Raw genomic sequence first — 12,500 nt, 5'->3', positions numbered from 1 at the left:
TGGCAGGAAAACAAGTAATTTCTAATCATTTAAACATGCCTTTAAGACTGCACTAAATGTTGACGGGTCTGCTACTGACCCTGAACCTAAATCAGGATCATCTCTGGTTTAAACGGTACAATGTGAGAGTAGCCCAGAAGAAAGGCTTGAAAGAAGAGAAAGAGATGGTTTCCCCATAAAAGCTTTCGAAACCGAGGGTACAAACACAATGGAGCATAATGAAAAGATGGATAGAGTAATTGTCCTGTTAAGTGATCCGAAAAGACAGGGTAGGGAGGGGGTGGAGAGTGAGGGTGTGTGTGTGTGTGTGTGCATGTCTGACTGTGTATGTATGTGGAGCTCCCACTGTGCCGTGCTTCTGCGATTCCAAAATGCACGTGAACTCACAAACTGGGACGCTGATATTACGATGCTGAAGAATGAAAATGAAGGTACAAAGACGTGAAGACAGCTCAGCTAGTTACAACACTTTTGAGAATATATATGAATTCTACAAGTCCGACTTCTAGACACTCAAACCTGTCTCCTCTGTACAATATGTCTCCAACACATATATTTCACCGAGCTCCAGTTTCACTTGGCGCCCCCTGCAGGCCTGGAGCACTTCTGTTGATATATGTGATATGGTTGCATTTTTTTCTGTGTTTGTGTCTTTCTCACTTTGTATCATGTAATGATCTGCAGCTAGAAATCTTGAAATCTAAAGGGCTGTCTAAAGGATGTTTTGTCCCTTGTCAGCCTCCGTACTCGACCAAACCACTGACAACCTGCTCAGCAGTGATCTGTATGCTAACATGTTCATTGTATAAACTTTCAAAGATAATAAAACATCAGTGTCTTTGTCTCTGATGTTTTTTTTTTTTGATAAAGTTTGTGGAGGACTCTCTCCTTCGTTCCTGCAGTTCAGCGGTCGGTCCGGGCGGAGGGGGTGACGGTGACCTCTGACCTCTTCTCTTTCTCCGTCTAATCCTTGACAGCCATGAATCTCTGAGCTGAGAGAGATACACGGCTCTGCTTCACTCTCTTTCCTCCTCTCCTTCCTCTTTCTAATAAGCTCCACGAGCAGAAACGTGCTCAAACTAGGATCAATATTGGAGATGCTTTTGAAAAATGGAGAGAGGTTAGAACACAGAAAGGTTTACAGACCCATGCAGAGCTGGATAAACACTGAAGCTTCAGAGTCCACCACATGGTGACCCCAATTAAAATGATCTTTATATTTAGACTGATGTCCTTTCTTCAGTTTGTCTAAATGCTTCTCAACTCGTCTAGCCTCAGGATCCACCACCAGCTCCTCCCTGAAAAATAACGCCCCAAATTTCTGATATTTTTCAACCAATCCGATTCATTTAATGCAAAATGGTGCAGTTTGCAGTTTGCAGCTTCTGTCAGATGTTTTGTACCTCAGACGGTGCAAAACATCTGACGGGAGCAAGAAACTGAACAAAACTAACACGTCTAAACTGACCCCCAATTCACACATACTCCGCACCCCCACTACAAGATCACGCAGGAATAAAGAGAAAAACATGCAAACTACACGTTGCTTTGTCTTTCTGAGGATGATTTGTTCTTCATTCTGTACCTGTTTTGTCGTCATGTTGTGAGTCTGTATATTGTGTTTAATTTTTAAATTGACCGGATGCTCTGTGCGTTTCCTTGTCTGACTTCCTGTCCGGGTTGACTCGCAGCCTATTTGAAACGGAGCAGAGAGTAGTCCAGCTTCATCCAGCGCTCGCTGTGTGAACACAATGATTGACTAGTGTGGGAGCTAACTAAGTGCGCGGCGCTGACGGACAGTATGTGTGAATCGGAGGTGAGCACGTTGCCCCAGACTTCCATCTTCCCAGCAACATTTGCCAGATCCTCCTCCTGGGGGATTCTGAGGCGTTCCCAGGCCAGACGGGATATATAATCCCTCCAGTGAGCTCTGGGTCTACCCCGTGTCTCCTCCCAGCTGGTCGTGCCCAGAAAACCTCCAAAGGAAGTCGACCATGAGGATCCTGATCAGATGAACCAAACCACCTCAACTGGCTCCTTTCGATGTGAAGGAGTTTTTACATGGAGCTCCTCCCCCTCTCTCTCTACGGCCCAGATACCCTCTGGAGGAAAGCATCATATCCACCATCTCATTGTTTCAGTCCCCACTCAAAGCTCATGACCACAGGTGAGGGTTGGGACTAAGATGGACGGGTGAATGGAGAGCTTTGCCTTCAATAGCCCGGCACCAGCCGACGCCGCACCAACGTGTCTGTCAATCTGACGATCCATTTGACCCTCGCTTGTGAGAGGTCAAAATGCTCCAGCAACAACTTTATTAACAACTTAGACCGACACGTTTCGGCTCGTGGCGTTCATCAGGGTCATCAAGAAACAGATTAACAAACATCATTTAAACAGGGTGGGTACACAATTGAAGGAAAGGTAAAAAAATTCAAAAAGGTAGGGACAACCAATCAGATGCCTCCACATATGTGTGTATCAGCCAATGCAAGGTGGGCTGGTTTGTTGGTCAGCTGGTGAAGTTTGTGCCAGAAAATCCTCTTTTTCTCCTCCCTCACTTTGTGAACAAGACTCCGAGATACTTCAACTCCTTCACTTGTTTTTACCATGCACCACATCGAAATATATAAACACATATATTATTTAATTTAAATGATCATATACACACACTTTTTAATGTAAGTACTGTAAAATCTACCTCATGTTTACTTCAGCATCTTTTGCACTACTCACCACTGCATCATATTATTTATATATATATATATTTACTTGTACATATTAGTCTTTTCTTGTTTATTTTATGTTCATTGTTGATATTTAATATTTAATGTGATGCCTTTGTACAAAGAGAGCACAGTTTACCTAAGATAACTTCCTTGTGTGTTTAAGCATACCTGGATAATAAATCTGATTCTGATTCTGAAATCACTGAGTCCACAGATTTGCATTTACACTCCACCCTTCAAACCCTTCACAGTCTTAAACCACGGGGGAAACAGGGTTCAAAATGCTAAATTAAACACAGAGTCAACATAAGTTTATTATGTGTTTAATAGAATACATTGCATATTCTTGGTCTCACATAATCAAGAAACAGAGTCCACACATGATAACAGAGTGAGATGTTCACCTTAGCACAGCCCTGTTTCGCTAAACACTGGTTCAGTAAGCAGATGACTGGTTCCTCTTGGCCCACTTACAGAACAATAGACGGACTAAAGGTCACATACACAAGACTGTGGGAAGAGAGAGAGCGCACAGAGGGCGAGGCTTGGTGGGGCTGGGTGGGGGGTTAGGGTGGTTAGGGTGGATGGGGGGGTGGGGGTAAATGGGCAGAGTTTGGGGTGAGTTAAGGCCAGGGAGGAAGAAATGATGAAGCTGGTATCTTGTGGTATTTTGTACAAAGGTTTGATCAATTCAGCTTGTGTTGTTTAGATCCATCGATTACATTTTAGTGTGTCCATCCTTTTATTTCTTTACTCAGTAACTGAAGACATTTCAAATGTAGAGAACAATATTTCCCCAAAAAATATATTTAAAGGTGGAGTCAACATTCAAACTAGCCGCTCCTCCTCCTCAGAAGCCCCGCCCCCTGCAGGACGTAGTGTGTACGTTTACTGCTTGTAGCTACACTGCAAGCTAACGCACGCTAGCACAAGCTAACCGCCGGTGTTCATCACCTTCCTGTCCAACAGGAAGTAGACCAACTCCTCGTCCACGGGTAAAAGACAACACAAGGTTCACCCTCGTTTTAGAACGAGCTTTATCCACTTTTTTCAGAATCAGAATCAGAATCTGGGTTTATAGCCAAGTACATTTACACATAAAGGAATTTGACTTGGTGTAAGGAAATAAAGCAGAACTAGAAACAACTTAAATAATACAGAAGAAGAAGATATTACAATATATAAAATATAATTTAAAAATGTAAAATATAAAATATAAAATATAAAAAAAATAAAAAGATTAGTCCTGGTTCATCACTGATGATCTCTGTAGAAATATTTTTGAAAGGCAACTGAGCTTTCTGTTTGGAAAACCCAAAAAAATTCTTCCACCTCCTCTTTTACTCAAACTGCAAAAAGGGCTTCCATAGGCCTCAGAGATGGAGGGGGAAGAGGTAGAGAGGAGAGGAGGGGGAAAAGTGAAAGAGAACGTGTGGGTGTTACTCCGGGGAATAACTGAAGCTTTCACAGATCAAATATTGTAATTAGAGCTCATACGACTCTCTTCAATAAGGAAGAGACTAGAGCACTTTTTGAGGTCCAAGCTTTAACCAGTAGTGGGCCGGACGCTGAGAGCCGAGGCGAGGCAGGGTGAACGGACTGATTCCTCCTCTTCAGTGCTAAGTGCAGGGTATGAACACAACAGGAACACAATGTGTGGCTAAGGGCCACAGGTAAACATTGGTGATGCAGATCAAAAGCAGCTAGAGTAAAAGAGGAGTGGTTCCTATTGTTTTCTCTTCTGTCGACTCTATATCTGGCATGACTTCATGTTTTCTCTACATGTTGCTGCGGCTCAGGGCAGGGGTCAGCTCTCCAGCAGCATTTTTAGTGCTCGTTCAATGTTCATGCGGTGTCCAACGCGCGTCACTCCAAGCTCTGCAAAGTCCTCCTTAGTGAGAGCCGGGAGGTGAGAGCCTTCGATCTCATGGTCCTGAAACCCGGCTCTGTGCTCCCCTAAGTTGATGCTCTCCAGCCAGTCTCCCACGTCGTACTTATTCCAGAGGTGGAGGGGCTTCTGGTGGAAGGGTCGGAGGGCTAAAAGCGGCGAGCCCAGCCCGGGGGAGTGGGAAGGCGAGGGGGACGGGGAGCGAGAGCGGGAACGGGCACTGGAGCTTCTCATTACAAAGCGGACTTCTTTAGGCTCCTGGGGGAGGCTGAGGCTGGAGGATTTGAGGATGGTCTGCGGGGGTGTAGTCGGCGAGGTCGGTAGGCCGAAGCCTGAGAAACGTCCAAGGGGGTCACCCCGGTCAGGCGAGCCTGAGCCTGGGCTTGGGGCGCGTCGGGTGACGGGGTAACGGCTACCGGGGCGGATGGTGAACGTGGTGCCGTAACTTCTCTGAGAGATGGTGTGTAGCTCACCTAGGCTGCTGAAAAGTCTGGTGGAGACAGGGCGCAAGAAAGAAAAGTGTTAATAGAGGAGAAGAAGAGGAACAAAGCTGGAATGTCACCCCTATCGTCAGCAGATAGTTCTGCTTAAATTGAAGTTAAGACAGGCTACAGGTTAGATCAAGCTAATCTCACATCACGGCAACTTCAAACTTCTCAGAAGAAAATCGACTTAAACCATTTTTTCAGCACACACAAGGATATGTTTGTCCGTTTGTTAGAATAAGACGGTGTCGTTTTCACTGAAACACATCCTACATTGGATCTGTGTGACCGCTACTGAAAGTTTCTCTGTCTTTCTACTATCATTTACTCAATAAAAATCTACTTCCAGCAAAGTATTACGGTAAGGTACAATTTTCTGGAATGAACCGCAAAACCAAAAATGTTTAGAATTAGATTTAAACAACAACGAAAACAAAGTGCTTTATATTCAAACAGCAGAAAACCCCCCATCATCTTACTTTAACCCCTGCCCCCCCAAACTACACAAACAACTACAGACACACACACACACACACACACACACACACACACACACTAATATATTATTTGCCCATAACTTTATTCACTGCACCAACTAAAACATTCAGGGAATCTGATTTTACAAACCAACCAAATTGAAAACATCTGAAGTATGAAGAGTACTAATCCAAAACTGGCAATCATTTGGATGGTGAAGCAACACTAACTTCAGTTTTTGTAATTGTTTTATCTGATGTTTACATCTGACCTTCTTGATAAATAATAGAAAAAGAAATGTGTGAGAAGTTAAAAAACAACAACTATGGGCCCTAATGGAGGAAAGGATGGGGAGGAAGGAGGAGAGGGATGGATAATGGATCGGGTCTGACACTACGTTGGTGCAAGCTGGATGAGGACAGGAGAAGCCTAAATGTTGAAGGAGTATGTGGAATGGTGTCTGATATATTCATGCAAGTATGTAAGTGTCCTATATTCAGATGTGGCATATGTTTTCCCTTTTCTTTTTGGAAACTTAAGATGTGGGCGAAATTTGGTGCTAAAGAGTGTTATGGAACAACAGCAGCTATAGGCAGCACACAGGCTTGAAAAGATGATCAACTACAGGGAGCCGACGGGTATGAGATGAGCTCCATGCGCACTTACACAGTCGTCCTGCCCTCCTGGGCGCACAGTCAGTTCTAGACCAATCAGATCAGAGCAGCAGGGCGGAGCATGCAAGGTGAGCAGAGAGAGAGCAATGGGAGAGAATGTTAGCATCACTCCATGAGACGCAGCCTGTTGACCAGCCTTAAGAGTTAGCATCAGCCAACTCTGCTGTCTCTGCTGTATTTTGTGTGCACAGGGTATTTGTGTGTTTGTGACTGTATGAGGGTGGCAGTGACCATGTGTACACGTGTATTTATGTGTGTGCATGTGATGGTTTTATTCACAAATCATTTACATGACAGACAGCACAGTAGGCTTCAGCACGTCAGGTCTGACCAGTGGGCTACATGAGAGAAATGAGCACACTATTCACATATCAAACACTGCACGAACCAAGAACAAACAAACAAACAAACAAATTATAAGGCTGACACAAGTCCCTTGACTATAGTGGTCCATTTTGTACCTAAAATAAAATTTAGGTAAAAAAAATGTGGACTAAAAATCTCTATTAAGTTGTTGAAAAACATTTATAAAGGCATTGTGTAAGCCAGTGCTTCCCAAAGTGTGGGCCGCGGCCCCCTGGTGGGCTGTGTGGGTACTGCAGGTGGGCCGCGAAAAGCCCTCCACCAATTTTAAAAATAAAATAAATATCACAATAATGATGATTTACCATGAGTCAACCCTTTAAGTGATTAGTAAGGCGTGTCATGACTATTCATGGACATAATGTTTAGTAAACTTTAATAATATCATGTTGTCATGTCCAATAATTGACCCTAACTGAAAGTTATAGCTGTAGTCAAAACTTTTATTTCATAACGGGCCCCGCAGTAATTTTGTATATCAAAGTGGGCCGCGGCAGTTTTAAGTTTGGGAAAGGCTGGTGTAAGCAATAGATTACACACTCGCTGTGTTTGGGTTTTAACCAATAATTCAGATTGTCCAATTTTCTGTTCCGGTTTTAGGAACCTACAGTGTCCAATAAGCCAGACAGTCAGGGATCATGGCCATCCTCAACACAATCACTGAAAAACAAAACAAAGTTTAGCAAATAACATAAACAGAGAAGAACATAAAACTGAAGGGCACAAACAAAATCTGAGAAACCACAGGTGTCATAGACAACCCGAAGCTTAGATGCACAGCATGTGAGCAAGGGTGGGTACAAGACAGACAAAATACAGCAGCATGTGAGGAATTAAATGGGACACACAGTGGATGGGGCAAGTGATGGAGTTACTGATTAAGGTTGCTGGGGTGCCTATGCACTGCGTGAGGAAAAACAAATGTAGAGGTAGAGGTAGAGAGAGAGAGAGAGATAATGGTGTGCATGATCATCTTTGTCACAGCCAAGGACAATCAACCGTCAGGATGGATGCTGTGAGGATGACTATGATTGCATATTCTCAGGAGAGGATGAGCCCAATAAGAAGTGGGTGTCACATGATATGTCGTATTTGATATCATGGTCACTTTTTCCATCCACAGATCATGTTTTTTTTTTTTTAACGAGGTACAGATCAACGATGGATTGGGATGAAGCTGAATTTGGTTCAATGCCACATGTTGACTTTTTCTTTTCTTTCATGGTAACACGAGGGAGTGCAAAGTCTTAAAATAATGAGAATGAGTGAGCGTTTCGCCCCCAAATATTTTTTTTTGGTAACACACAATGCTTACTAAAAATGGCACAATACTGGTTAAAGGAGCAGAAGATATGTATGTATGCGTGGCTGTCACGATAGAGGAAAAAAAACTGTGCTTACAGAATTGTTTCATTTTTTAATGCACTACATTTAGGGAGGAACTGGAGGAAAATCTTGAATCCAAGATGTCCAGAAGAAACCACAAAGGAGTGGCAGCAGACTTCTGTCAACACAAAACTACACCGTCACTTCTGTGAGGACCATCATAGTTACAAAGAAGGCAAACGTTGTGTACGGTTTGTTTCATGCTAATTATCTTGGATGGTTTCATTCATGTTGTAAGGAGATAGTTAGCTTCTCTTACTGATTTGAAACTTCTAAAATCTTTTGAAACTGATCTTTTCTCTTCAAATCCTTTTAACTCCTCTTAATCAACAGTGAAGTACAGTGAACATCAAGGCGATCTCATTTCCCCTTCTTATTCACATGAACAGAAATGAGGTCAAGAGAAGAAAGAAGACGCTGCATCTGAAGAGTATCTACTAACTGCTGTTTTCTTTGAAAGCTAGATTTTTTTACACATTAATGAATTAACTACTGATTCTCCTGATTTAAACGTAAAATTAAAAATCCCTTGAAAACATGTAAAACTACAATAAAAAAATCAGCATTTGTTCTTTAAACATTAGATGTAAACTCCTGCCCTGCCAAGCCATAAAAAATGCATCAGCCTGAGGGTTGGTTATTGCGCAAATAGGGAAAACATCTATGTCTAAAAAGTCTATCATAATGTACAACTGATGACAACCACACATGCATATATAATATTTACAGTCTATGGATACTACTCGAGCAGGACACCTCTTGTTTATGTTGATGAGTTCAAGAGCATCAGTCAGAGTCGTAATAAAAGTGCTTCTACAGAGTTTTAAGTAAAAGTACAAAAAGTGACAAAGATGAGACATTTGTCAGTTTGAGTCTATTACAAAGGTGTTTCCTGGTTTGTTTATAGACTAATGAAGCACCATGACTCTTGTTACTTTATTTGTAAAGGAGGAATAGTGACCATTTACCACATTACTAAATAACAGTATCACCTTTTTAAATGCTTTCTACAGTCTGATGTTGTTTATTGGTGATTACAGTTGATTGATTAGTTAATATTATCAGGAAAATGGAGGAACTACAGCATGTTGGAGCTCTTCAGGCAGCTGGTCATGAGGTTACAGACTTTGGAGGAATAATGGAATTTTAAAAATTCATTACATGCATATATCTTTGAATAAATAAAAGATAGGAAGAAGATGAGGGTGTGTGAAGGAGATCCAGCAGAAGTTCAAACTCCTGACTGAAATTCCTCTCTGACAAATAAAAGTATTCCAGTAAAGTCAAAGTAGGCCTATCTGTACTGAAGCTCCATGAAGGAGACTAATCAGACCTTTAAAGACTTTAACACTAACAGCTGTTTTATAGAAATATGATTATTATCTTTGCATGAACTTTCACATTTCAACTCCATCACTGCCAACACCAGAACATTTGGAACAATCAGCAGAATCCAAACATTTGTACTCTTGTTTCAAATTATCCAATTTGTTTTTTATTGATCTTATCTGTAAGTTTTATTTCCCAACAGCAAGACTTAAATGTGCAGTAAACCTCTCGGGGGCTCAACGTTAAAACTGAGAAATATCCTGTTTAGTTGGTCAATCTATGTTATATTGACTTATATTTTGACACATTATAGACTAAATAATATCCTTACAACAGAAGACAGGTCTCAGTATGCTTGAATATAATCTATAAATAATATTAAACATTTGAATATTTCTTGAAGACGATTCAGAGCAGGACATGAACGTCCTCAGTGATTATTATTATGTCCCTGAACGCAGCAGTCAGAGCCACCTACATGTGAAAACGTTGAGTAGTAATAATACATTACAGTTCCTGTTTTCAGTCTGCTCACTTGTCTGAAAAATAAAACTGATGGCAGAGGAGGTTTGATTGGATTTGAATTGATGGTCTGTTTGATTCTCAGCTCATTTTAAAGCAACAGCGCCACCTGCTGGACAAACATTCAAAGCTTGATCCAAACAGCAGCCGAGCTCTTATCCAGCTGCTTCAAAGTGAGCAGCCTGATGACTCTGCTGGAGTCAGATTCACACGTAGCCCCGGCCGGGTCACACTCCTGTTCAGGTTTGATCTCTGAAGAGAGAGAAACTGGTCTGTAAGGCATTCAGATATAAACTACTGTAGGGTAGAGGTCACCGAGGGGCGGGCTGGAAGAAAGAAAGATCAGTTGTAGTCTGTCTGTTGATGTCTCAGTATTTTTGCCGTCTTTCTTTTCTTATTGTATTTTGTCGTTGCTGTCCTGACCTTGTCTGTTTGTTTTTTCTCTGCCTTATTTGTCATGTATATGTCACCAGTTTGTCACGCTATTGCACCTCATTAAGTGAATGAATGAATAAAAAACATTCCTGAGATAATCCACTGCTGGTACGGAGGTGCTCTCTGCCTCCTGTGTGTGAAGAAAGAGTGTGTGTGTGTTTGAAGATACAAGTATATCCATCTCACACAGAACTGTGTTTGTCTTTGATTGAAATGCGGGCGGCAGTTGCGGTAGAGGGTCGCCGGTTCAAGTTCTTGGCCCGGTAGCTGGAGAGGTGCCAGTCCACTTCCTGAGCACTGCCCTTGAGCAAGGCACTGAACCCCAAAACTGCTCTGGAGCGCTCGCTGTGGGCCGCCCCCTCACTCTGAGACCTCTCCATTAATGCATGTCCACAGGATCCTGTTTGTTCATGTGTGTGTTCATGTTTATTAAACAGAGTGATTAATAAAGGATAAATTAAAAATGAAATATGAAACACACATTGTGAGTGTGTGTAGTTGTCAAACTGAAACCAGACATCACAGCCGTTTTTACATCTGCACTCCTGAAAACATCAGTGATCAGAAAGAATTATTCAAGTGTTGAATTTGTTTTGACTATATCTGTGCTCGTTTCTTTTATTACTCTTTAATCCATACATCATATAATCATGCTTTTGCTTTTCTGCTTTCACTGCTTTTACCATTAATCATGCAGGCATTAGTTAGGCACCTTTACACCTGTGAGGTCAGGGAGAGAGCACCATATCTTGAGCAAAACCACAAACGAACTTGTGTCCACGTGTGGGTGTATAACGCTTCTTCCAATCTGCATTGTTCCCGTTTTTGAAGGTCCCGGACAAAGAGACAGCTTGGCTCTAAAAAAGCTGATAAAGAGTGTTTTTGATGCTCTTGCTAAAGGCTCCACGTCACTCTGACTTTTGAAATCCCCTTTTTTGGGACTTCAAGTGTCCACACGCTCAGGTTTAAATTTTTGATCTTTTATTTTTTAATTTTCATATTTTCATATTCTTACTTTTACTGATTTGTATTTGAATTTTAAAAGACTTTGTCAGATTTGTACTTTTTGGAGTTTTTCAATAAATTTTCTGAAACTTTTTGACTGACGCTTTAAGAGGTCAGTTGTCCACTTAAGGAGGAAACTTTTCTCTGAAAAAGCCACTCACACCACAAAGGCCTGAGCCTCTCTTCGGGGGGGGGGGTCTCCTGAGGTGAGACGTGATGTAAAACAAAAGACGCTGAAGTTAGAGACAAAACAGAGTCCTCTATGCTGTGCTATAATGAGAATATTCGACAATGCGAGTAAGTATTTGACGTTCATATCTAAATATACGTGCTGACGTGAAGCTGTGGCAAAACAGATTGCAAAAAAATTTGGCTCCAAAAAAGTTTAAAACTTTCATGAAAAAATTGTTCTTGTTTTTGCTGTTTGTCAAAGCACTTTGTAAACCTGTGTTTTTAAAAGGTGATATATAAATAAAGTTATTATTATAGTCATTATTATTATTATTATTATAAAACGTTTTTAAAAAATTTGAGCTTCAAAAATTTGCATGAAAAATTGAGAGTCTGTCTTCCAGCTGGCTGGACACACACCTTGCCAGAAGTGGACCAAAGGTGGATTTCAAAGGCCCTGTTCAGATGGACAGCACAGGGGCATCCAGAGCTGGACTTTAGCAGAGTGGACAAACTTTGATGGTATCCTCCGCAGGTGCCTCTTAAGAACAGTATTTCTCCTCCACTGGAGAATTACTTTGGCCATCCCCTGCTTCTCTGGATGCCACGCAAGCTGTGGCAAGTCAAGTTGACCTGTCCGCACCCAGACTGCCACAAAGATCTTCTCACCTCTGCTGGCCTGCACCAGAAGATCAGACAGGCTGTGGCTGTGGGTAAGATTTATTTTGTGGCATCTGAGTACCTGGCCTGCTGAAGATGCAAGCGCAAGGTCATCAGCTGGAGCCATGGCATTGTATCGCAGCTTGACATGAGCCACAGGGTGCAGTTCCCCTGCATTCTCACCTCAAAACTGGCATGTGACATTGAGGTTCTGCAAAGAGTCTGAGACTCAATCGTATGAGGATTTGGAGGGCTGGGCTGGCAAAACATGGATATGGGAAAAAAAGCCAAGAATGGACAACCATTCTTCACAAGAACCATCATAAGAACCATCATTAGAACCATCACAAGAACCATCATTAGAACCATCATAAGA

Source organism: Labrus mixtus, chromosome 4 (assembly GCF_963584025.1).
Source record: "Labrus mixtus chromosome 4, fLabMix1.1, whole genome shotgun sequence".
Classification (NCBI taxonomy): domain Eukaryota; kingdom Metazoa; phylum Chordata; class Actinopteri; order Labriformes; family Labridae; genus Labrus; species Labrus mixtus.
The sequence above is the reverse complement of the archived record's forward strand: the minus strand, read 5'-3'. Positions refer to the sequence as shown.